The sequence below is a fragment of the Accipiter gentilis genome, chromosome 29 (genome assembly GCF_929443795.1).
Source record: "Accipiter gentilis chromosome 29, bAccGen1.1, whole genome shotgun sequence".
In the NCBI taxonomy this organism is placed as follows: Eukaryota; Metazoa; Chordata; class Aves; order Accipitriformes; family Accipitridae; genus Astur; species Astur gentilis.
In genome coordinates, this window is record NC_064908.1 from 4,566,301 (window position 1) to 4,591,949 (window position 25,649).

Here is a 25,649-nt window from a genome sequence, read left to right on the forward strand (position 1 = left end):
ATCTCAGAGTCCTCTTTAGATGTCCCAGGAGGAGGCAGATCTGAGGGAAGGCAGCGGAGAAGATGCCTGCAGCAATGTCAGTGCTAGAACAGCCGGGCTGACAGGATTCAGAGTGGGGATTAAGGTTGGGATCAGGGATGCAGGGAAAATGAAAAAAGGCTCTGGCTTTCAGGCGCGACTCCGCTGTGTTTGTCTTCTTGTTTGCTCGGGAGGAGGACGGGCTCCTGGCTTTAAAAGGCCTCCGATCGCCTTCCCGAAGAGGCCAGGGTTCACCTCGGCGTTGCATCCAGAAATGTTTGCAAGGGGGGTGAGGATGCAGCGGGCCTGCTCTGCTGGTCCTGGTGCAGCTGGACCGGTGGCAGCAGGAAGAGACTGGGCAGACCGAACGCTGTCCTGTGGGAAGATGCATTAAGCAGCACCGAGCAGCCGTGGGTGCCTGAGGAATGTCTGCCTTTTCAGAGGGGTTTCTGAAAGTTCGCTCTTTCACTTCCCGACCAAACTTTTCCCACTTCCATCCTCCGCAGGGCTTCTCGGCCAGGACATCTCTGCCTTCCTCCCAGGCAGGGGCAGCAGGCACACCCGGGTGGTGACAACATTCTTACCAGCTGCAAATGCCTTTGCTCGAAGGTGGCATTTTATTGTGCATGGGAAAGGGGACCAGATGCCTCTCCCCATGCTCCAGCCCCTGCTAAAAGCAGGACTACGGGTCATGGGAACCTCAAGGAAAGCAAGAAAGGAGAAGGAAAAGCCAGGGCAATTGTGCAGCTCGTTTAGGTGCAGGAAATTGGGATCCACTGTAGGCAGGGAGCACCCCACTCCCCACGGCTGCTGCCTGTGCCCTGCTCGCTTTCCACCACGTCACCAAGAAGAGACCCAGCCACTTCTCACCTAGCATCACAACTTTGCTCTGCTTCCCCTAGCATTTCCCCAGGGTCAGCCACGCCGTTGCACCCTGGCAAGAAGAGCTGGAGGTCCACCTTTCCAGAGGCTGCTCTGGGGTCCTGCTCCCCCAGTTGCAGCTCTGCCGAAGGGCGCGGAGCAGCCCCCCAAGGGCAGGCGCTGCTGCATTTCCCCTGGGCGAGCTGGGGAAGAGAAGAGACAGGGAAAGTTTGATGCTGGGGAAAGAAAATACTACCTAAAATTGCATTTCCGAGAAGAAAAAGTCCCACCCACCTCTGACCCAGGCGGAGCAGGCTGAGGATCCCTGGGCAGGCTCAGGGCTGCTCTCTCAGCCCCCCATCTGCCCCAGCCCTCCCCAGAGCTGAGCGATCCCAGGCGTTGGAGCAGGGTCCCCCCGCGTGCCCCCAGCCCGCTCCTCCGCTCTTATCTCTGGGGGAGGGAAGGGGCTGCAGGGTCCCTCCGTGCCACGCAGCCGGAGGAGGTGGCGGGCCCCAAACACTCTCCAGAGCACCGGCGGGGGCTGCTTTAATCCACAGGCTCTGCAGCCATCCACCGTCCAGGCAATATTTCCAGTCAAAGCAAATCTGGACTCTCTTCCCTTCAGCCTATTTCTCTCCCGCTTCTTGCCTTTTTTTTTCCTTCTCTCTTATCTCCATGTACACCATTAACTTTCCCCCCAGTGCTGCCCACCCTCCTCCCTCCCCTCCTTGGGGCTCCTTCACATGCTCTTTTCATGGTTTAGGCCGACCGCCCCGCTCGCACCCCTTGCTCACACAGTGACTCAAGACGCAGAGCCCCACGCAGCTCCAGAGCTGCTCATGAGACACCCGTACGGTTTATATACTCAAACATCCTTCTCTGCTTTGCCACTCCGACTGTCTCATTTCGAAGGTCCCTCTTTTTCCCTGTCGAGATACAAAAGACACCAAGTTTTTCCTTCACATCCCTCTTTCCCCTTCTCCCCTCCCCTTGATTCGCAGTATCCAACCCTCAGTTTTCAAGGGGTTTTTTTTCCTTCTTTCCTACCCCTCTCCCCTTTTTTTTTTATTTAAGTTTTTCTTTTAACTTTCAAGGTCAACACGGACAGACAATGCCACCAGTGCCTGTTTGATATGTGAGCGCTATTGGCGTCCATTGCCACGGTTTCCGTGGTAACACAGTAACCATTAATTTTCAATTAAAGTAGACAAAAAGCCCGATGACAGCTCCAGGTCTGCTGAAGATGTCAAGAATCCGTATTAATATACAGCAAGAGAGCATAATTGTGTGTCCATCTTCCCGAGCAACGAAAATGGAGGGATAATTACCAGCTAGAAAGCCACTCTGTAATTTTGTTCTTACTGTCACCACAACCCTACATATTAGCATAAATTAAAAGCAGGGTTTATTGTTACCAAAGTGCATTGATATTTCCAGCCTATTTTCTTCCTTTTAACTGTTTGTTGTTGATGAGTGACTCCTGGACACATGGTGGGTGAGCCCACAGGAGCAATCGAGATGCCAGAAAGTAATGGATGAAGCCTTGCGATGCCACCCAGGTGGAAGGAAGGGAAGAAGAGCACGATGATGCTTGGAGGTGGGCAGAGAAATCCTAGATCGGTCTGCAGCTCTCTTCCATCCTCGGATCCAGGATGAACTCCTGTCCCCAGCGTGGTCCACCCCAGCTCAACTCCTCCACGGGAGACGTGGGGGGGGGGCTTTGCCATGTGTCCCCATCACCAACTCCTCGGGCTTCGCCTTAGAGCTGGAAGGGGTGTAAGTCCCTGACTGCTGCGCTCTTGGTGACAGGCGCTGAATTCATGAATTTAAGTGAATGGAAAAAAGCGGGTTCCTTGTATCATATCCAGAGAAAGCTGTCCTTCAAAAGGAAATTTAGTGTAATTACCCTTAAGGGAGCGATCCTCACTCAGTCAGTCACAACACTGACCTGCTGCTAGGATCTGACAGGGAAATTACAGGCTGTGTACTCAACAAAAGGGGCTTCCTTCCTTCTTAGAGGAAAGATGAAATGCTGAGGTTTGAAAAGAAAAGTACTGGCTTCTGGGTTTTAAATCAGTATCTCACACAGGGCTTTCCTTTGCACAGAAATTAGAAGGGGGTGGAGGAGAACCAAGCCCGGGAGGGGAATGGGTGTTTTACGGGCTGGAAAAAGAACCGAGAAGCTCCAAATTCCCACCGAGCGAAGAAAGTGGTTTCTCAGGATTTGCTTGCGTGATACGCAGCGAGGCGAGGGGCACGGCGAAGAGCTGACGTGAGACAGCCTTGCAAAGAGGTCTGCTGCAAGCAAGGCTGGCACATCTCCATCCTTCTGCAGGAGCCGTGTCATCGCACAGAAGCCAAGACAAGCCCTGTGCCTCCCCAGCTGCCGTTGCCCCAGTATCTAACCCAGTGGCTCTTCACACAGAGCCCCAAGGCCGGGGGGGGTCACAAACTCCCTCTCAGATGCCGTCACCACTCCAAGCGGGGCATGCTTAAGTGGGGATGGGCTTGGAGAAACCTCTGTGGTTCCCTCTCGTACATAAGGAGGGACTAAATCCCTCTCTGATCCATCGGTTTGCATCTACGTGAACTCAGATGGTGAATTCCCAGAGGGCTGGAAAAGACAATCATAACATCTATGATTAAAGGGGGGGGGGATTAGTCAGAATAAATTGATACTCGGAAAAATACACAAATAGATTATTAAGCAATCAATTTGTAAGGAGCTAAAATATAATGGCGAGGAGATGGGTTTGTCTAGAATACTGCAACAAGGCAATTTCTTTCTGCGCTGAGGCAGCTGGCCCAGCTGAAATGGGGAGAGCAGCAGACGCGGCACAGGCTGACGGCAGGAAGACTTTGGTGCAGCCTCCCCGATATTCTCATAAGCAAATAAAGGTAACACGGTCTCAAGATGAAGTCATCATCCTGCAGAGGCACAGCTGGGTGGGAAACCACCCTAGGAGTTATCAGCAGCTTGCTATCGAACCGAAAGGACTTTTTCAGGGCTGGGGCAGGAGGGATTGTCCCAGGCCTGGTTAATATTTTTGGTGGTACGTTAGGCTGCATGCAGAGACTACATGTGCAATGTCTGCGAGAGCACCCTGGAGAGGGGCTGCCATTTGGGGGGACAAGATTGGCATTCAAAACCATCTCGATAAAAGGAATGAACGACCTAATGAGCTGCAGTCAGGCCAAAGGGACAGGGAATGAGAAGCAAAAAGCTGAACTATAACTTTTTTGCGAAAGGCTGGCGAGCCAATGGTGCAACGAAGAGTGAGATTTATATTCGATCGCAAGCTCAGTAGGAACCAACAAATTGCCTAGTGTAGACGGAGCGAGAGAGCCTGCAGCAAGGTGCTCGGGGGTGCTGCTGCGGGGCTTTGCTCCACGTAGGGCTCGGCCGGGTACCCAGCCCGCATTGCCAGCCGCCTGCCAGGAGGGAGATCGGCAAACTGGAGGGAGTTCAAAGACGACCAGAGAAGAAATGATAAGAGGTTTGGAAAACATGACCCACGAGGAGAGATTGGAGGAGCTACGTCTGTTTAGTCTAGCCCAGAGAAGGCTAAGGAGGGCAGATGATAATGGCCTTACAGTATAAAAGGTTGCTGCGATGAGCACAGGGATCAACTGCTCTCCATATTCCCAGCACAGGAGGAGCAGAAAGGGGCTTCGCTTGCAGTTTTAGGATAGAGAAAACTTTGCACGAAGGTTCTGCACTATGTGACCAAGGGAGGTCACAATCTTCTTCATAACGAGACTTAAGAGATTAGAGGGAGGTGTCGATGCCACCTGCGAGAGAGACCTGACCCTCTGAGCATCCTCTCCGAGGCAGCACTGCCCTGGCTTGCAGGGAAGTGCAGGCTCCAGACTCCGGCAGAGCAGCGCCAGGCACTCACCCCAAACTTGTCTTGAATGTTAATGTTTGTGGTAGGACTAAAATGAGGATTTCCATAACAAACTTCGAGGTGCTTCAATAGCCAGGTGATCTGAACAGGCAGTTCAGCGAGTAATGAGGGTAAACACAAAAGAAATTGCTGGGTTTGGCCAAATTGAAACATTTCAAAAGTAGGTCAGCTTTAGCAACTTTTTCAGAGTAGAAATAAGGAAACAAGAGCAGGCTGAGAGCATCCCATTTGCGCAGTTCAGAAATAGGGGGGCAGTTTTGAATGGATTTGTTTGGAGAACATTTAGTGCCTCTAACACTTAAAATATGACAACAGTTTTAAAAGCTCAAAACAGGATCATCTGATTTTCTATAAACAAAACCCTCAGTCATTTGAAGGTTTTGTTTTTCGTCCAAACTCCAGTTCATGTTAATTAAAAAAAGTTTCTTTTCTATCTGTGGAAAGAATTTTCTTTTTAAATTGTGGGATTTGCACTGATTATTAATCTGTATGGTACCTCCTGTGATACGCATGTGAACCTCATCCATCATATGAGGAGTTATGAACCACAGTTGCCAACATACTGCCCCCGAGAGCATAAATACCACTACTGGGAGAGAGACTCCATCCTTCTGGGGAAACACAACATTAGGACTGAGCCCCTTTTATCCACGTGCCCCTGGGCTGCCTGTGGTGGAAGCTGCAAGCATTGGCTGGATTTCAAAACACTCTGGGCCAAATCAGCCAGTGTAAATTGGTGCTACTCCACCAGCACCACTGTTAAGATGCTGATTTAAACCAGCTGAGCTCTTAGCTTTTAGTTTCCACCTGACAGAGTCAGCTGTTTGTAGCATTTTTCCTTCACGTCCCATGTCCAGCAGATGTGTAGGACACTGATCCTGGCCCCAGGATCTGTCCTAGAAGTGGCAGAAGGAGCATTGAGTGCATCTGGAAGATTTGCATGTGCTATTGGGATCCCTCAGGACAAGGGAAGATGCTATAAGCGTTATTCACGTGCCCAGCTCAGCTGATGGATATTGCATACCCTCTCAGTCCAGGAAAGAGGCCAAATTCTGCTTCTCGTTACACAAGGGTAAATCTAGAGCACGTCCCTTCTGACTGCACCTCCTTCCCAGAGACAGGTGGCTAAGCATCCACGATTTGTTTAGTTTAGGGGGAAAAAGCCATCCAGATGATTTACAGGGGCAGGTCTGAAAGGGAAGGTGACAGAACCGGCTTGTCGCCAGGAAAGTCTCTGCTCCCCTCTTTGCTAGAGTGCTCTCCCAGCCAGGCAGGTGAGGGCAGACTGACCCCCCTAAACCTCTCCCTTGCAGGCGTGCAGGAGGGACCCCGGTGTGGGTCCCCGCAGGTGCTGAGCTACGGTGCTCAGGTGCGTACGTGGCTAGGACAGACTGCAGGCAAAGCTGGCTCTCGGACCTAAACAGGGCCGGCCAGGATTGCAAGCAAGACGTGAGGAAGGCACCTCCCCAGCCTGGTGTTGCTGCTCCTCTGGGGCGGTGCAAGAGCCCTCTGTCCCCTCAATTCTGCCAGGATGGTCCCATCTCTGGGATCGCTGTGGTGCGGACACGCCAGCACGCTGCTAACCACCTCTAGCTCTACTGCCCGACAGCCAGCGCCACTTGAAATACAGCACACCTTTATTCAACTCGCCTTTTGCTAAGCTGCCGAAAGGCCATTTCCAGCTGCAGCTAAAGGCATGGTGCGGGGCTCAGGCGACGACTTGGAGCTCCCATGTCAGCCCCAGGCTGTCGCATGGCCGAGGACAATCTAGGCTGAGCTTCGCCCATCTGCTTCCCAGGGTTGTGCATCCTTCCTTCCTCCCCTTCCCTCCGTGGGGCTTATGTTGCTTGCAAGCTGTCCAAGGCGGGGAATCCCTCACCAGACATTTATCTACCCGGTGCCTGGCACGGCGATCTCAGCCAGGACCTCTGCACGCCTCTGCACAGCAGAGAAACGCTGACGCTCGCTCCAAGCCCCCGCACACCCTCGCACACCCGCCTGGCTTTGTCCCCGGCTGCAGCCCGGGGTCTTGCGTGACACCCAGCCCGGACCCAGCCCAGACCCTCCAGCTCTGGAAACTCCCCAGTTCATGCAGCCGTAGCTAGCAAAGGGTCAAAAAGATCCGAGCCCTCCTTTCCCCCCCCTTGATATAAATACCAGCCTACCAGTCGACACAGAGTACATACATCTTAAACAAACACTTGGCCGGGCTGTTTATCTCCACGGCCTTTAAACAAACTCTTTCAAAGGTTTCTGCTGATATGAGAGATTTACTGAAAACCATTCGCCCTTCTTAAAAGCCTCTCAGTTTATGCTGCTATGGGTGAAACGAATAGTGTTTTAGCCTGGAGTTTTCTGTCTTCTGACCGCATGTTTATCCTAGGGGCCACTGCTGGCTTTGATACGAGAGCAGCATGGACACAAATCTTTACGAGGGAAAATATAAAATAAACCCAGAAACTCCGTATGTGCGTGCGTGTGTGTGTGGCACGGGTGGAGGGGACCAGGCAGGGAGGAGTGAATGAAAAGTTTCGTCCTTGTCAGTGTCATGCTCAGCATCTCCGGTCTGTGGCTCCAGCATCCCATGTTGCTATCCCATGGCGTACATTATTCCCATGAAATTTTTCATCCCCGCAATCGGTGTGGGGCTCCCTGAGATTATAAATTTCTAGCAGCTCTCAGCAGCGCCCGTGACAGACAGCTCAGCACCTCCACGGGGCACGCCGCCGTCACGCCGATCGGTTCGCAGAGCAGGTTTCATTAAACCACTGGCAAAATCCGAGAGACATCAGACTTACTGCCAGAGCAGCGAGGACGTCTGTACAGCCTGAGGCACTTTATATTGTCTCGGTGCGTTTTCAGCCCCATTTCACAGGTGGGGAACCTGAGGCAGAGGGAAATGATGTGCTCAAGGACACTTGGGAAGTAAATGGGAGGAATTGGTCCTAGTTTAAATACTAGATGAGTAAGGTTGATCTGCTACTTCTGACTCCAACATGAGAAGAAATGGGAGAAGGCAGATTGAAAGTGCTTTTGGAGGAGCCGAACAATTTAGTAGGAAGAGCATTTGCCCACCGTGCTTAGAAATCACACCTTGATTTTAACTGGGCCCTTCTGCATCTCACCCATGGCTTTGCAGTGACTGCGCCAGGTTTCAGCCAAATCCAGAGGTTGTCACGCAAGTTGGGAGGGTTTGTCAAGCTGGTCTGCAATGGGCAGAGCTGAAGCCTCCTGAGACCTGGCAGTGTCAGCCAGGGATCACCCCACGGATGGTTTCAAGCCTGGGAGCCCCCGGTCCTCCTGCCCCCTCTGCAAACAGCAGAACAGCCCACGCCATGCAGGGAGAAGAGCAGGACTTGTGGGCACAGGGCTGTCTCCCAGGGTCCTGCCAGCGGGAAGGGCTGGGGACGTTGGAGCAGGAAGGCTGGATGCAGCGGGATGTGCTCAGAGACACCTGGGAAGGGGGGAAGCAGACCTGGCAGCCTGTGTGCTGGCTCCTGGCACCACCGCCGGGGCAGCCGGCAGGAGAAGGGACATTTTCTGTCCTCACTTGTACCCCTGCGTACCCAGGATAGCTGCTTCAGTGAGGCTTTTTCTACTGACTTTGACGAGCTTTCTGCTGAAGCCCAGGCTAATTTCACCAAAGCCATCGGTTTGCCTCGCACCCACAGCAGTGTAATTAGGAGATTCTGGCCCGGCTGTAATTACCGCTCGTTGGATGTAGCGCAGGAGAGGATGCAGCGAGGCATCATCCAGGCTCCTGCCATGACCCCAGGTATAGGGGGGACTTTGGCCAGCTGGCTTGGGTGTCCTGGGTCACCGTCCATGCGCCAGCAGCTATGGCACAGGGACTGCTCCAAGGGGGTTTGCACAAGGTGCCTCTGCCCCAGGGCAGTGCCACCTGGCTGGGTGCATTGCGCCTATGTGACCTGTCTTGGCAACCCTGCCACGCCGCCGCTGTATGCTGGGCAAACTCTGAATAAAGATGGCCCCTGCCCCAAAGACCCTGCAGTCTACTGACAAGGTAAAACATTCTTTCTCCTTTTTTTCTAGCACTTTATGTCATTTTCTCCAGTGTCTTCCAAGGAGATGACCCAGCCTTCTATTTGCTTCTGCTGCAACGTGCCATGCAGAGGAGGAATCTGTTCCCTTGTTTCCAGCAGCCCCGGGCTTTGCAGCATTACGTGTCATTTCTTATTTACCGTCCTCCCTCGCTTATGACACACTCAGGTAGAGACCTGTTTGTTGTCAGTATGACACCCACATTGGTAAACAAGACGAGTTTACCCAGCCATCAATCAGGGAGTTATCGATAGCAGGCACTGCTTTCCAACGGCAAGAACAACCTCAGGGTGGGTGAGAGCTCGGAGCCAGCATAGGCAACGCTCTGTCATCCAATATCCTTGGGGTCTCTGCCACACAGCCAGAGGACAAGGGTCTGCTCTTGCACCACAGAAAATCAGCGACCTACAATGCAGGCCCTGCAGGGAGGAGGTTGCAATCAGGTCTAGGCTCCTAAAGGTTTTATTTTCTTTTATTGCTATATGAATATTTTTTTCTCCTCTGGCTCTCTAGCTCCCTGGATCTCTCAGTGTTTTAGCAAGCCGGAGTGAACAAAGCCACACGACAGGTTTCAGAGTAAACACTGGCTACCACGAGACTCCTGATAAAATTGCAAAAGCTCTGGCCACCCAGCCACACTTGGAGATATGGCCTCACTAACCCAGCAGGCCTGGAAAGCAGAAGGCAAATAAAGAAAAACCCCAACAAATTTATCAGGGGCAGCCACTAAAGCATCATGGCATGGGTTTTCAGCCTGTTTCGGAATAAGCTGGAAGCCTCACATGGGATTTGTGAATGCTGGCATTGATGGTACTGCTCTTCCATCCCTTTTCCGGCCCCTCACCTCAAGGTAGGAGAAGCTCAGATGCTTCTGGGTCTCCTATGAGCCCAAGGTCCAAGGCTGTGGGGAGGGAGGAGGATGAAGAAGACAGTTCCCAGATGTGTCCCTGCACCACCATGCACCTAGAGACATGGAGACAGGGTGATTTGGGCTTCTTTGGGGATAAAAGGCGGTTTCGTATGCTCTGCATTTAGGAGAAACCCGGCAAAAGAGCAAAGGTCAGGAGAGAAATGCTGGTATTTATTTATACAGGAGAGCTTTGCGAACAACATGTATTTGGGAGCCTTTCGAAACAACATAACTCGCCCTACAGAGCTGCTAAACCAGTTTGGTGGCGACACTCCTGCACATACACGGGCAGAGGTGCGGGCAGCACAAGGGACACCCGGGAGAGCATGCGGAAGGGCAGCTGGAAAAGCAGCCATCCACCCGAGTACAATAACTCACCTCAAATCCCGAGGGGCTCAGGGTTCCCCCCAGTCTTGTTTCTAGCACAGGGGGGAGCCCCATTTCTGGGTGCTGTTTAACCTGTGCTGAGCAAAGGCCAAGCAACGTGGCCTGACGCTGGGGTGAGGGGCAGGATAAGCTTAGCTCTAGGTGGAAACCAAGGGAAAAAAGCAAAAAGCTGCTTTCCCAGAGGGCAAACCTTGGAACATTGCCCCCAGGCTTTTCAGACCCTGGATTTATGGCATTTACTTTAATGGCGCAGGTAGGTGTTTATCCATGGGAATCCACGAGCCTGGGGTGCTCGGAATCTCTGCACCAAACCCTGACCACCCCAAATCAGTAGCCACTTTTGAAAACTCGTGGCTGTAACGTGGAGCAGCCTTTGTGCAGTCGGCCTGGGTCTGAGAGCAGAGCCCAGAACAGGTCCAGGTGGCAGCAGGGGCCCCCAGCCCGTAACAACTACCTCCCTTCAAATGGAAACTTTCCCTTATTTTATCGCCGTTTTACACAGCGCGCAGATGAATACAGCCAAGCACAGCTGGGCAAAGGGAGGGACATAAGCAGGAGCCAGGCAAGATGCTGCTAGCTCAGTTGTCCTGATGTTTCTGGTAGCTTGAGGAAAGTCGTTCATTATAAAAAGGGCTTTCTCTTGAAGCCTCTCACTGCTATATTGGTCCTGCAGGAGGACGGGACGTGCACCTGTCCTGATGGGTTCGCCTGGCAGCATTTTGGTGAGCAGGTTTCACCGGGGTGGCTGGACCATGCTGGCACGGTGGCTTCCTCAGTGCCGCCCAGGCATTGACTCCCGGGCCAGCCCCGCTCTGTTTGCTGTTTGTCCTGGTTCCTGGGATGGCAAAACCACGCTGCTGGGGGCTCGGGCTCTTTCTGGGCACTGCGTGAACAAACGCAAGCTGGTAATGGCAGCACGGTCAGTGGCCTTTCCTGAGCTGTGCCTATAAAAGCTCAGATTTGCCCTCCCCATCCCTTTTTTGGGGGATCCTGCCTGCCGAATGAATGACCAACAAACACCCCGACATCTCAGCCACAGCCAGGGCTTTGGAGGAAAAAAATAAATGCAGGCAAAAACTTTGGCCAAAACATGGTGAGGCTGACTTGGAAGCGCTCCCGCAGCGCCGCTTGGGATCAGTAGCTCATTTTTTTTGCACGCCCCTGCCCTCCCCTTCAGGCTGCACGCCCCGATGGGCAGCTCAACCCCAAACACATCCCGGCCCCTATCGCACCCTCATCCGCGGCTCACGGCTGGCTACGAAGGTAGCGGCAAGGTGGCCACGATGGTCCCCGTGCGGGGCAGCCGCGGCACGAGCGCGACAGAGCCCCGCTGCCGGCGAAATGTGGGTAGCACAGACGGGCTCTTGAGCATAAACCGAAGAGAAGACTTTTTGTTCACATGTGTTGGCTCAGCTCAAATAACTCATCAGGGACCCGAGCTGCAGGCTGGAAAGGGAAGAAACTCTCTCCAGATGAAAGGATGTCAGAAAATTGTATTTAGTCAACTGCGTGTGTGTGTTAGAAAGGGGCGGAGGGAGGAAGGGGCCGCGGAGGCTGTTACTGTGACTGACTTTCTGACTTCTTAACTTGTCAGCATATCCTAAAGTTAAAAATGCACATGCACACAGGACTGCAGCCAAAGAGGCTGTCTAGCCGCAAATCCAGATGTGGGGGCCACTGCGCAGCCAGCCAGCCCTGCTCTCCCTGAAACGACTTTCAGACTAAACAATTGTGACTTGGCTGTGAGAGGCAGCGCAATTCCAGATGCTGCTTTCCTTTCACGTTGTTTTAATTGGGCTGGCAGGCGCAAGGGCTCTTTCAGTGAGAGGAAAGCTTCCCCACGGGACCGCAATGTTTTGGCAAAGCTCCCACACTGCTACCTTAAGAGAGAGCGAGAGGGAAGGAGAGGGAGAGGAGGGCAGGCAAGGAGGTGGTGGTGGGGAGAAAAATTGAGAGCGACTTTCCAAGGTGTTTACTGCCGTGAACGGCTGCCGCTTTGCATTTTTATCTGCTGAAATTCTCACCTTTTTTTTTTTTGGGGGGGGGGGTGGTGGTGGTGTTCAGTTTCTTTAACGTCACCCTGGAAAAACCAAAATGCACAGGACATGGGGCCATGCTGGGGAATGGGGACTTGTCCCATTGGGGCTGGGGCGTACCCAGTGGCACGGGCAGTCCGTGCCGGCAGTAGTGCTGGGATAGCCCAGCCATCCTGGGAAGGGAGTACCCAGGCTCTGTACTTCAAGCAGGAGCAGCATCCGAGAGCCACAGTGGGTTTCCATGCTGGCCATCCTCAGGGCACTGTCATAGGGATGCTTCCCCATCCCTTCCCAGATGTTTACAGTCACAACAGCCCCATCACTGATGAGTAGGAGCCAGCGGGTTCGCCCTTCCCCTTGCACTGGCAGAGTGGGAAGCGATAAGGGCTGTTAAAGTCACTGCAAATCTAGTCCTAAGCAACGTAGGTGCTGACATCCAGACTGTGCTCCAAGGGGGAAAACCCCGTGTCTGGGTGGTGAACACCCTTGTTTTGTCCTGCCCTAAATCCCCCAGTGGCAACCCCACGCTGGCTGGTATAAATGGATTAAATCAACCCATTTCGGTACTCCTCCTTACCATCCATGCTGCTCCCCTGGTTATCCCCCTTTGCCCGCAGCACACCCAAGGGAGAGGGCTCTGCCCTCGCAGGGTTAAACCAGTGTGGTCCTTCCTCCATGGGGTGAGACCCCAAATGCTCTTTTAACTGCCTTGAAGTGGTGTGCCGGCCTCGCAGCCCGCTGCCAGCGGGTGAGTCAATAGCACAATTTTAGCCTGGGCCGGGCTCCTCTCCCGAAGCCAGGCTGAGCCAAGGGAGGCACAGCCGCTGTGGAGATGTGATTTTAAGGTGGACTCTGGAAAAAAACTTGGGAGCCCCATGGGGAGCAGCAAAGGCGAGAGGGGAGCGTGGAGCTGGAGTGCCATCCCTACTGGAGAAGCCGCGGTGGTGGGGTAAAGCAGCTCCTGGGAGCACTCGGCCACTTGCAAAACACGCAGAGCGGCAGAGATGCAAAAATACGGCTTTGCTGTTTTTGCAGGGGGATGCTAAAATCCTGGGGAATGCTGCCCGGCCATGGGGAAGGGGCTGGCAACCTCATCCCCTTCGGTGGTGCCACCGGGACGGCTGCCCCATGGCTGTGCAGCTCTGCGGGCACTGCCTTCGCCACCTTCCCCCGGCTTGTTTTGCTTAAAATTGGGAGGTCTGAATTCCTGCTGGATGCTGTCGTTTGAGATTCAGGAAAGGCTGGTCAACGGCCTTCTCTGTCCACCGCTTCCAGGAGCGACAGGTACTTCCGATTCATGAAATGCAAGGCAAAAAAAAGTGCTTTTGGGGTCGAGGGGCTCTCACAATGCAAACACAGCGAGGAACTGAAATTGCTGTCCCAAACCCAGCCTGGCTTCTGGGCCAAGTGCACTGGGAATGTTAAAAAATAATCAGGAAGGTTTTCTAGACAGGAAAAAAAAAAAGTCCCAAACACATCCTTAGCCTGCGCCCTTACAAGTCCCTTAACTCTTTTTTCCCCTCCTAAATGGGGAGGGAAATAGTGTGTTTTTTTGCTTTGGTTTGTTTGGGGGGGTTGTTTGTTTTGTTTGTTTTAAAACTTTGGCCTCATTAATTTCCAAAAAAAATTTCCCCCCAATAAAAGGAAAACATGGAAAGAAAAACAAACTATTAGAAAAGAGAGGAGGGAGGAAATGTTATTTAAAAGGTTACCAGACCACATCATTTTCCAATGATATTATATACTCCCTGCAGTATCCAAAATATATATGGGCCTTAGGCCAAGAATGTAAAAAAAAAAAGAAGAAGAAGAAGAAGAAAAAAAAAGAAAAAAAAACACCCAGAGTAGACACAACATCTGGACAGAGGCTGAACAAAACCTCCATTTATCACACTTAATCCTGCAATGAAGCAGTCAACAGTTTACTTCTGTTTTGCTAATTTAGCTGCTTTCATGCTTCCGAGGTGGAAAAGCCAAAGTAAAAGCTTTGAATTAAGTGTCACTTTGTGAAGCTACTTCTCCTTTTTCTCTTCTTTTTTTTCATAAAACTTTCTTCTCCATTCTTTTTTTAATCCTGTTCTTTTATTAATTCCACCTTCCCTGCCCCCTCCTGTTTTTTTTGTTTTTTGTTTTTTTTTTTTTTTTCTAGGATAAGCTAGAAAATCTGGTGGCACAGCCTGTATGGACAAACCCACTGAATCCTGCCCCCATTTCTACCCAGACACACAGAAACCCCATGCAGGTCAGTGCCAGCCTGCCCAGAACGGGTCCAGCACTAGTGGGATTCACAGCTCGTAAGTTCCTCCGAAAATCAGGGTACTGGTTTAGCTGCCCAAACCCAGATGTGTGCGCCCAGAGCCAGGCCCTCAGGTTGGAAAAGTTTGAGACATGCAGTTTTTGTGGCCCAAGAGGTGTGTGTGTATAAACCTGCTCTCAGCTAGAAACTCTCTTGGAGGGGGGTTTCACTGGAAAATTGGTTTTCTCCCATGCCAATATGGGTGGCAAGGGCTTCTGTGTGTGAAATGTGCCTTTTTCCCCAGGAATCATTCAACTTTTCATTGAAAACCAAACCATACTGGGGCTATGGCCCCTGCTTCCCTTCCAAAAAAGCAGTGGCCATCCTGGGAAATTCAGAGACTGGGGTCCAGGCGCATCTCCCCACTCTCCTCCCACTGCCACGTTTCAAGGTAGCTCTGAGACTTGATTTGTCTTCTCCCCTGAAAAAAAGCTCACGTTTTCAGTAGAGAAAAACCCCATTTCCTGACCTACTGCGGTGCAAATATGAGTACGTACATATGTCTGCCTGCTATCTTCCACACCCGCAGCTCCTACAATTAATTACAGAGGCAGGTTTTGCTGTCCTCAGAGAAGAGACTCTTCCTTTTGACTAGCTATAAAGTCCCCGACACCCTGTTTGGGGGTTGGCGATGATAACACCAACCACAGCATTAACCACAGCACATCTCCATCCCCCCAGGAGTTGCGGACTCCAGAGGATTCTCATTCAGCTGCTTAAATACAGATTTGTGAGCCTAAATTCAGGCTCTTGAGTTGGAAAAATTTTGGCCACTGAAGCTGTATTGCCTAAAGGATGTGTGGTTTGGGGCTCCCAGGGACAAGGCTGGTTTGTCTCATCCTAAAGTTTAAAGTTAAGGAGCAAAACCCAATTTCTGTTGGAAATTCAGCTGTTATCACCTCCGGGACAGCATTATGCAGTGTGCAGCTGAGCCAGCGCTGGGCACAGCCTTTGCTGGAGAGGAGGGCAAAACACCCCTGTCTATCCAGCTGGGCCAAGGTATTTGCACATATTTAGTAAACACAGTTATTTGTCTGCTCTTGTAGCTTCTTCAGATTATTTTTGTTGTGTCAAGAGCAAAAGAGACAACAAATATCCATCCTCAGAGGCTTAATTAATATTTGTTAAGACCAAAATAGCCTACATCTCATGAACTGCAGGGTGTCCTGCCTGTTTCGAGCTGAACATGCAAAGCTTAATGCAGCGTGGGGAATTAGGTTTATTTTTGGGCCTGTCTGGTTCTCTACTATTGTTATATGTATGGTATTGCCATCGTTTCCCTTGACTTGATGTGGTTTCATGTGTGTGTCAAAGGCTGGCTTGTCTCTATAGACACTACTTATTACTGTTTTATAAACTGGAAGAATAATGAACTAACTAACTGAGTGCTTTAAGATCTGCAAAGAAAAAGCCTTGTGCGGTGCGAAATGCAAAAATATTAATAGCTTATCCAGAGCAGCTTGCTGGTCCTGAATGCTGGTATTCAGAAGTGACACATGCTGCATACCTTGTCTAACAGACACATCAATACAAGATTAGATAAGGAACAGCACATTCAGACTCTCTAGAGCAAAAAAAAAATGTACCTAGCTTTGAAAAACAGGAGTGGAAAATTGCCGGCATGCAGGATATTGTTACGGCCTCCATCCCTGCTTCAATGGACTAATTTTATGAAAACATGCATCGGTCTGAAACTAAGCAACAAGTCACCCTTCCACGTCTGACTTAATAAGAACCACGGGATCTCCCATGCCCTTTTGGGGCAGATGTGCTATATGCAGAGTCAGTGTCTGCAGATATTTAGTACTTAATACATAATAGTGTGGGGCCCATAATATTAATATGATTAATTTTCTCTGTCTGTAGGAGGGCAAAGTAATATAACTTAAGCTTTTCGAAATGGGAGTTACAAGTGATAACGGCCAGGCCTTTTCTTTTTGGAGGTGTCAATCTCTGTTCATAGGGTGGCAAGCTACATGTGGAGTTTAGTCCTCACTTCTTATTTCTGGACCCAAAGGGGAGGTCAATCAGCCTGTGCCGGTCAGCGTGGCTTGGCTTCCCTTGGTGCATGGTGTGGTCATGCCACCAACATGTCAACCCCTCCACGCAACCTCCCAGGCTCCTGCCTCTTTCAGAGCACAGCTATGTCCAGCTGCTTTGGGTACAAAGGGTAAAAAGCTGCCCAGAGGCCTTTGGGCTCCTGGAACAGCCCCCTTAAAACCCACAAAACAATATTAAAGTGTAACAGAACATGCCCTGATTTGTTGCTTTCTGGACCTGCCTGTTAGCTCGAAGAACAGGCATTTCCCATTTTGCTCCATCCTAGCAAACTTCTGCATGGCTTTGAGCTATTTCCCTGCAGGGATTTTTCCCATTTCCTTCCAGAAACTTGTCTTAGATGATGGAAACAAGAGAGCCATGCTGCTGTGCAAAAGTTGTTCCCTTATGTATCCTGCCCAGTTCTGCCAGCTGTAGAAGTTGAAGATTTTGATATAACTTAGCTAACGTATTTTAGCATCCTGCCGCCAGCTTAGCAATTGTCAACTCAATACATCCTAGCCAGCTGCTGATAATAAATAACCACATTATCTTTTCCTCCTCGCAAAGGCAAGGTCTGGCGGCTTGCACGTGTTTGCCGCCCAGGGCACGGCCGGACCAGAGACCCCCCAGCCCCGACCCGCAGAGGCCACGGCTGCGCCCGCGTTCCCCGAGGCCACGCCGTCTCCCCGGCGTGACGTAACCGCCGCTGCATTCCCACGGCTCTCCAGTGCACAGACAGACTATTTCAACCCTAGCATGTCGCTCCGGGGTCATCCGTTCATGTTTACTGTAGGGGAAGGAGGCCGCTGCAAACATTCCTCCTTGGTGCCTCAGCCGGGTGGGAGCTCTCCCACCGCGTCGGGCAGCCCGGGCGCCCTGGGAAAGGCTGCCGGACGCGGTGCCCAGCTCTGCCTGCCTCGCGCAGGTGCAGCCGGCGGGGAAAGGGCCCCGGAGGGCCTTTCAGAGGCCCTTTTGTTGCAATGAGGTTGGTGGGGTTCAGGATCAGACCCGTGAGCCCTTGGATGAAGGGCCCGACCATGCCGGCCCCTTCCTACGATGGAGTGGGCTGCGCTTCCCCAGAGGCACAGCCATGCCAGGAGCTCGGCATCGATCCTTTTGCATCCTCACACGGGGTCCACTGCAACATCAGCACTAGGCAGGGGGTTATGGCCCCCAGCTCCCTCCCCAAATCAGTGGGCAAATCCCCTCCTGGGGGCTTTCTCCCCTGCCAGCACCTCCTGCCCCAGCGTGGCTAATAACGATAGTCCAGCAAGCGCCACAAGCTGCGGCACTGCTGCCCGGCCGTCGGCGTCCCTTCCCCAGGGTGGCGAAGGCCCCCCTGAAGCTTTCCAGCAGGGAAACCCCCACACATCTGGCAGGAGCCGCTGTCCATCCCCGCTGCCCCCCCCCCCCCCGACGCGACGCGGAGGAGCTGCCGAGGGAGGACGGGAGAGCAAACATCCCGACTGTGCCAGCGAAGCCGCCTGCTTGTGCTCCAGCCGCTGCACAAAGAGCCCGCTCGGACCCACCTTCGCTAGTCCCTGGCTGAGCAGGGGTTTCGTAGGAGGGGCTGTGCTCATTGGGAGCTTCGGGGAGTGGATTTGGCCTTACCTGGGAGAGGACCTCAGTCCCTGAACCAGGCTGGGAGCATTGCTCCTTGGGCTGGTGCAAAAGGGATGCTCAGCTGACATTTGGTAACCCCCTGACATGGAGAATAAATAACCCAGTTCCCAAATCCACCCATTCTCCTCCATGCACAAAAAGCATCAGTGCCCCAGCAACAGGGTCTGTCAAATTACAGTAAAAATAAGCCCTCTGCTCAGCTGGGAAGCTCCTCTCTCCTGCACTGGGAGGGGAATTGCTTCCCCTCCTGCTCAGCCAGGACTCCTGGTGGGAGAGGGACCCCCGGAGCTGCCCGGCTGCTGTCTGCCCTGCGTGGCTGGTATTTACAGAGGCAGCGCAGGGCTGCTGGGGCGAACGTTGTGCAAACAGGCTCCGGGAGGATCCCCTGCCTTAGAGAGCCTACGGACTAATTGGAACAAAGGAAACCTTCGCAGAGGGGGAAAGGGGACAAAGAGCCGCCAAGTGCTTTTCCCAAGGCCACCTGTGGCAGGGATGGAGCTGGGGGGACACTCCGAGACCGAGTCGCGGGCTCTTCACGGTGGGCTTGGGGCCACCTTCCCGTCCAGGCAGCCCGGCGACGCGGCGGGGAGTTAGCAGCCCTTGGCTGAGTGAGGTCTGGCGAGATGCTCTGTGAGCAGAAGGCACGCGTAGGAAGGGAAACGGGGAGCGAGTTTCTCCATGCGCCTGTTTTTTTCCCGGATCCCCCCTTCCCTCCGCTGTGCTGTGCCGCGCTCTGCAGACACACCGCTCCCTCCTTTCTGGCCTCCCTTATAAAACATCTCAGCTGGGGGAGACGCCGCTAAGCCCAGCCGCCAGCCCCGTGGCCTCATCCAGGAAAGCCCCCCCGAAGAGCCCGAGCAAGGCATAGCCCAGCTCCTCCGCTACCTTACACATCCCCACGTATGCCAAGAAACCCCAGTTTTGCTGTTCTCTGCTAAGAAAAGTAAGAAGAGAGCCTCTGGCTCAGATAGTTTTGTTGCATCAAACGCTTTGGCTCAAAGGGACAACTTGCAGCCAGACAAACTCCTCCACTGGCAAACGTCGTCTGAGCATCCCTGGAGAAACACCTCCTTTACCCCAGCTGCGAATCTGGCCCAAGCCACCCGCTTTACCTCCACGTCTGCTGATGCTTTAAAGCAGCCTCTTTAAGGTTGTTGTCTCATGCAGTTTTCTTTTTTCGTATTTAATATTAATAGTAATGACTGTGGCAGTAAGATAATAAGCTTCAGTCAGATTAGAAGGGGGTCGGCTCTTATCTGTGACTGCTGAAGACGCATGTCTTTCACCTGCTCCTTTAATATCCCCCATCTTTCATTCCTACCGCCGAGCCCCCTCCCACTGTCCTAGAACAAAAGGGGTATTATTGTCCGGGGTCTTTTCAGGCTGGAGCCAGGAAGACCTCCTCCTCCCCCAGCCGCTCCCCGAATGTGCAGCAGTTTGAAATGAGCCTTTTTCCTTCCCCGGCAGGAGATTAGCTCGGTTTGACAAGGCGGTGAACTTTAGGCAGGGTGAAATAGGGTCTCCTTGGGGAGTGGAGGCAGTTCAGCCCTGACTAATTCTGACAAAGAGAGGCACCAAAAAAAAAAAAAAAAAAAAAATCCCTGAAAAAAAAAAAAAATTAAAATAAGAAAAACAACCGAGCTGGAGAGGAGGCAGGGAGGGGGAAGCTCTAGGGGAAGGAGGGAGCGTGGAGGCTGCAGGGAGGAAGGAGGGATGGGAGGCCAGAGGGCACGTTCCCGAGCGGGGCTGGGCTGGAGCTCTGGGGTTTTCTTCCTTGGGTCTGGCCTTGGAGGAGGGAATCGCCTCCCTGTGAGTCCCCGGTCAGCCCCAACACGGCACGGTGCAAACCGCCGCCAGGATTCATGGGTTCCTACTGCTCTGGATTCACTTTCTCCTGAAATCCCCTTTCTTTATATTTTTAAAAGTTCTTTTGAAACCCTTTAAAATTAAAACACTGTGGAAGCGGTACCCAAGACTCGCAGCTTTCTTTTAAAAAGCAAAATGAAGTGTTAAGCTGCTGTGGCCAAGGTAGACAGTTTAAACAAAAAAATCCCCAAACCCCACAAAGTGAAAATCAGGATTTGAATGGAAGGAAACCAAAGTGATTTCATTTAAAAATGCTGTTTGTGCGTCAGAGGCCCGAGTTTGTGCAGAGACTTGTGATCGTGACGTGCCCAGGGTGGAGAGGGTGTGGATGGAGCCGGGGAGTGACGTAGGTAAGGGATTAAAGGAGAGAGGTTGGCAGAGGAAAAAGCAAGCCTTTTCATACTGCGGTATCTAGTCCAGGGGTGTCTTCCATCACAAAAAGGCTTTAAAGTGATGCAGAAAAGGGTCACGAGAACTGAAAGAGAGGAACATAACCTGCAGGGTTTGGAAGGTGTGGGGGCTGGCAGAAGACTGAGGCACTGTGTATCTCAAGTGCTCAGAGCAGAGAAAAGGGAAGCTTTTTCTGTGGCCTTGCACTAGCACAGCAACGGTGCCCTGTGCAGGTGATGCCTCACATAGTGGTTCATGTAATATGGATGGAGAACCAACTTGGAAATATCCTGGAGTGTTTTCCTGGGTCAGGGGGCATGGGGAAGGCACCATGTTCATCCACAGCTGAGAAACTTTTCTATTTAATCAGGCTTTTAAATTGCAAATGTTTGCAGATGAAAAGTTCTATGTCAGTCTTCCCCACCCTGCATATAGGTACACACAAATATTACACATGTAAGTACACTAATGCACACATGTGCATGTACATCTATGCTAAGTAGGAAAAGCAGCCATATGACACAAGGTCTTGGCACTCTGAAATCCTCCATCAAAGAGGAGAAGAGGAGGAAGAGGCTGTGCAGCCAAGCCCGTGCACAGCAGAGGTCTGACCCAGCAGCAGAGACCACGACAGACCTCAGGCTCTGGGTTAACTTGTCTCTCAAAGTGCCTTTTGAGCCCCCTGGAAAAGGGACTCTCACGCCAACTTGTCCCCGAACACACCAGTGAACTGTCACTCGGGATGTTCCTATCGGAGCTCTGGGTTTGGATTCAGCACCTAGACAGCAAACCAAGGCTGCTGTCATCAACTCTTGCCGATGTCCTGGCTCATTTGTGCACAAAGGTGTGTTTTCCTTAGACAGCACCGGCACTTCTCCCAGCCTGGTGCTGGCTCCCTTTGCTACCACCCACCTCCGGACTCAGCATGCCTGTCCTGTTGCCGCAGGCTGTAGGTCGAGGTAATAACCTGCAGCAATGCATCCCTGCAGGCATCACCCCTCTGCCCTTCCATTTGCTCCCGGTGTCCTAGCCCCTGTCCTGCAGGACATGCCGCATTGTGCAGGACATTTCCTGCCACTGGCTCGGCAAACCCCTGAAATCTCCCCGTCCTGCCAGGAGATTCCTCCCTAATACTCATTAAGCCGCTTGCAAATCCCTGGCTGAACATGGCTGCACAAGTTTAATAAAGCAAAAGACAGATGCCATCAATCATGTGGGCCCGCCACACATCTGGGGGAAATCCAGGGCCATTACTCTCCTTTCTTCTCCCCACCTTGTGTCCCAACAGTCAATATCCCAGGAGTTACACAGGACAGGTCTGCTCCCCTCCTGGGCACACTGCACCTTCTCCATCCCTCGGGGTCCTTTCCCTGCCCCTGCTCCCCATCACCTGAGGCCCAAAGCTTGCACAAGTGCTAAAGGAGCTTTACGCTTTACATAAGCTCTTTTCCTTTGGGCAGCGGGATTTCCATCTTGCAGTCAAATTTTTTGCTCTTTGAAATGACCAGGAAGGTCCCCACAAAGGGCCAAGCGCAGAGGAAGGATCTCACAACCCCATTTCGGTCGTGCAAAGCAAGACAGGAGCCAGGGGGAGGAGAGCGGGGAAAAGGCACAGGAGGCAGGGGAGGAGAGCAGAGGCTGGTGCTTTATCCTTGCACCTTCGCATTGCACGTTCTCTTTCATTTCAGCGTTGCCTCCTGCTTGGAAGCAGCGGGAGCAGGGAGGAAGATGATCCCTTCAGCAGGGCTCAACATGTAGATTTTTGGTTTGAATTCAGATGATGGCACCTATGTTCCCCATCTGGAACAAATCCACACCTTTACTCAACTGCTTCCATCAGGTGGGAGACAACATTTATTGAGCAGATGTTCACTTTGGAGGAGTCAGGACCTCGCTGGTGTGTCTGAGCAATGCACAGCCCGAGCATGCACTTCATTTAGGAAACGCGGCTTTCTTTTAGCACGGCAATCCTCTGCTCTGCCTCAGACTCAGACTGGCTAAGAAGAGCTCCTATTTATTTGTTTTACAAGTTCCTGCCTTTCTAAAATCTTTATTTAACAACACACGTTGCAGCTAACCTACTCATCACGGTGCAATGGAGCTCACCCACACATCAGTACTCCAACAGACTGGTTTCTTTTTGCATTTACAGCCCTGATAGTAAGGTGAGAGGCAGGTGAGAAAAGCATAGTTGATGGGTCGATTGACTGACAGATCTGCCCCACTTTGGTTTTGGGCAATCAGAGATAACTTGTCATCTGAAGGTGACAAGGGTGCACACCCTGCAGATGTTGCAGTGTTGGTGTGTGCAGGTGTGTGGATGTGGTTTCTGTAGGAGGCTCTGTCTCAGTGGTGGGAGATTAGTGAAGAGCCAGTGGTCATTTGATTTTGGATAGGTACTCTCAGCTGTGCTTATTTCTCTAGATCTCTGGGTTGAGCTGGTGTCAGCAGGAGGACACGGCCTCCTCAAGGTCTTTCCTATTTTCAAGTGTGGGTGGAAGCACAGCTTGGGCAAGGAAAAGCTGCCTGGGATGGGGAATAGTGAGCCAAAGGGGCATGTAAAGATCCTCATTAGCCTAAAATCAGGCCAAGCCACATGTTCAGACAGACAAAACTTCCATAGAGCCTCGAGGCCACATCAAGGATGGCAATTAGCACTATAGGACAACGGGCATGTCCTGCTTCTGCCTCAAACCTGCTTGAAAGCGAGGATTATACCTCTCCTCTCGCCGTATCCCTGGGCTGCGACGGGAAATTCCTGTCTATTTGCTTGGTGTTGAGACCACAGGGAAGCCAGGAAAATAGCCCAGCAGGAACCACTGCTTAACTAAAGCTATCTGTTAAATAAAGTGGTCTTTAAAGGTTTAGTGAGGCTCTTCCCCCACTAAGTCTCCAGGGCTCATGCTGTCAGCCGTCCCCTGGGTGCCGGCGGCATTGCCTTGACTGGCAGCTTCGAGTGATAGACAAATAGATCTGGCAGGCAGGACGGCGCTTTGGCTCCCACACAAAGTTCTGCCAACCGCCAAACACGCTTCTCATTTCTGTTTTGTAAAAGCCTCGATATGTATTTATTAAAAAAAAAAAAAAAAAAAACACAACAGAGAGATGGAAGGATTTGATGGTCTGATCTTTTTATGCATGCCCGTGCTTATGAACAAGGATCTGTTATTGACTAATACAGCGTCGTGGGACTGGAATAATGCATGGGGTTTACTTCATCTTTGTCTCCATCAGCCACAGAGGGATCTAAACATGTTAGAGCTGAACAGTTTAGTGCATCTAACTGGGATGTCAGGGCTCCTGCGTCCCTCTCTCATCTTGTGGAGGGTGAATTCGCGTGTGGTTACAGGGCACGCAAAAGCCAAGCTCTTCCCTCAGCCCCGTGAACGGCTCAGGGTGGGATCTGGGACAAGTCACCCCAACTCGTGCGGTGCTGTTTCCCCAGCAGTCAATGGGGAGGATGGTACCTGTTTCCCAACAGGTTGCTGTTGAAGTGGAAAGTGTTACCTAAGGGTGTTGAGATGAGCAAAGATCGGCTTCCTGGCATCCTTCAGCTCAGCACAGGGACTTAAGATATTTAGATGTGCCTGGGGCTTGTCCTCTCTTGTCCTCCTCATGGTGACCCCTTCCTCCCCACAGGCTTCCACCTCACCCCTTAGGCTCAAACCACACCATCAAACCGAGTACAAGAGGACACAGAAAAGACCCAGATGGCCCATGTCATCCCCGGTGCTGCTCTCCGCCGGCGCAGGGAGGGAAGCGTCTGGGCCGGAGCCTGTAAAGGGCCAGGCTGATTTCAGCAGGAGCCGCGCAGTCCGGTCGGGCTCTGGCGTGGGACGCCCGCCAAGTCGCACATGTGGGATAGATTAGCCACAGTGGCTTAGAGGGGCTTCTCTCACTGCCACTCACCTATCCGCCCGTGTGGCAGAGGGGATGGCAGAAAGGTTTTCACAGCTGGAATAAATTGCAGGGAGGAGGAGGAGGAGGGGTTTGGGAGAGACAAAAAACAACATTGAACTCAAGATGGAAGAAAGACAGTATTAGCGGAGGTAATGGAGAAAATATGTGTGTGTGTGAGAGAGAGGGTATTTTATTTACAGTCTGTTTGTTTGGTGTTGCCCACACACGGTGAAAGCTGGGCAGTGGCTGGACTCCAGAATCCCAGCAGGCGCTTTGGCTTGGAGAGGTAAGGAGAAGAAGAAAGAGGGAAAAAGAAGGGAAGAGGGAAATACAGAAAGAAGGAGAAAGAGATGGGATTAGGAAAGGAAACAATCAAGTGGCACTTGTTTGGACAGTGAAGGCGTTTAGTGGATGGGGTGATGGAAGATCACTGGGACTGCCTTTGCCTCTGCTTGTGATGGAGATGGCTGGACAGGGAGATTTCTGGATGTTTGCTTGCCCCCTCTGGCAAACCGTTGCAGCTGGTGAGGCCTTCCTCAAGGAATTTCAGTGCAAAAAAGCACTCTCCATCCTTTCAGAGCTAAGCCAGCCATGGTTCCTGTGCACAGGGTGCCTCACCTGCATCGCCACCCGGCCTGCAAGCAGAGGTCCAGGAAGCCCTCCCCCAAGCCTAGTGCCCTGCTTAACACCAGGGTGTCCTGCAGCACCGTAAGCACTGCCTCAGCCACGCAGAGCCAACATCCCGGCTCTCAGACCTTGGGTTAGGGGCAGCCAGAGCTAAGCACCAACAAGAAAAGTGGCTGCAAGCTTTGCCCTCCCCAGGGCATCCCTGGATCCAGCCACGGCTTCTCCCAACACAGAGAAAATTGCTCCTTCCCAAGCCCTCTCTATCTGCTCCCCATTGATGGTGGCACAAGCTTTAAATTGCTGGTCATCAGTCAGCTTTATCCAGCTGTCCCCTCTGAACCCATCACACTTTGGATGCGAATAGCCACCCCGGGACTGCGTCTCCCACCAGGACCCTCGATGTTTGCCTTGGGACAAGGGGAGGGCAGAGGAGGAGGGGAAGGCACATTTGGTGACAGTGGCATTGCTACCCAAGGAACCCCGGCAGCCTTCGCTGACCGCTCTCTGCATCCCTGGGGAGGGATAAGACAACCCAGAACTCCCCAGTGAAAGGTTTTATTCTTCACCCTCTCCCCCCGCCCCATGTCATGAAATATTGGAATTAATATAATAACACATCTTAATAATATTATCCCTTGTCGAGTCCATAAAAGTCCCCTCTTGCATTACGGCATTTGAGAGACTATTAAGTTTTAAGGCCACGAGACCTCCGTGAAGGAGAGAAG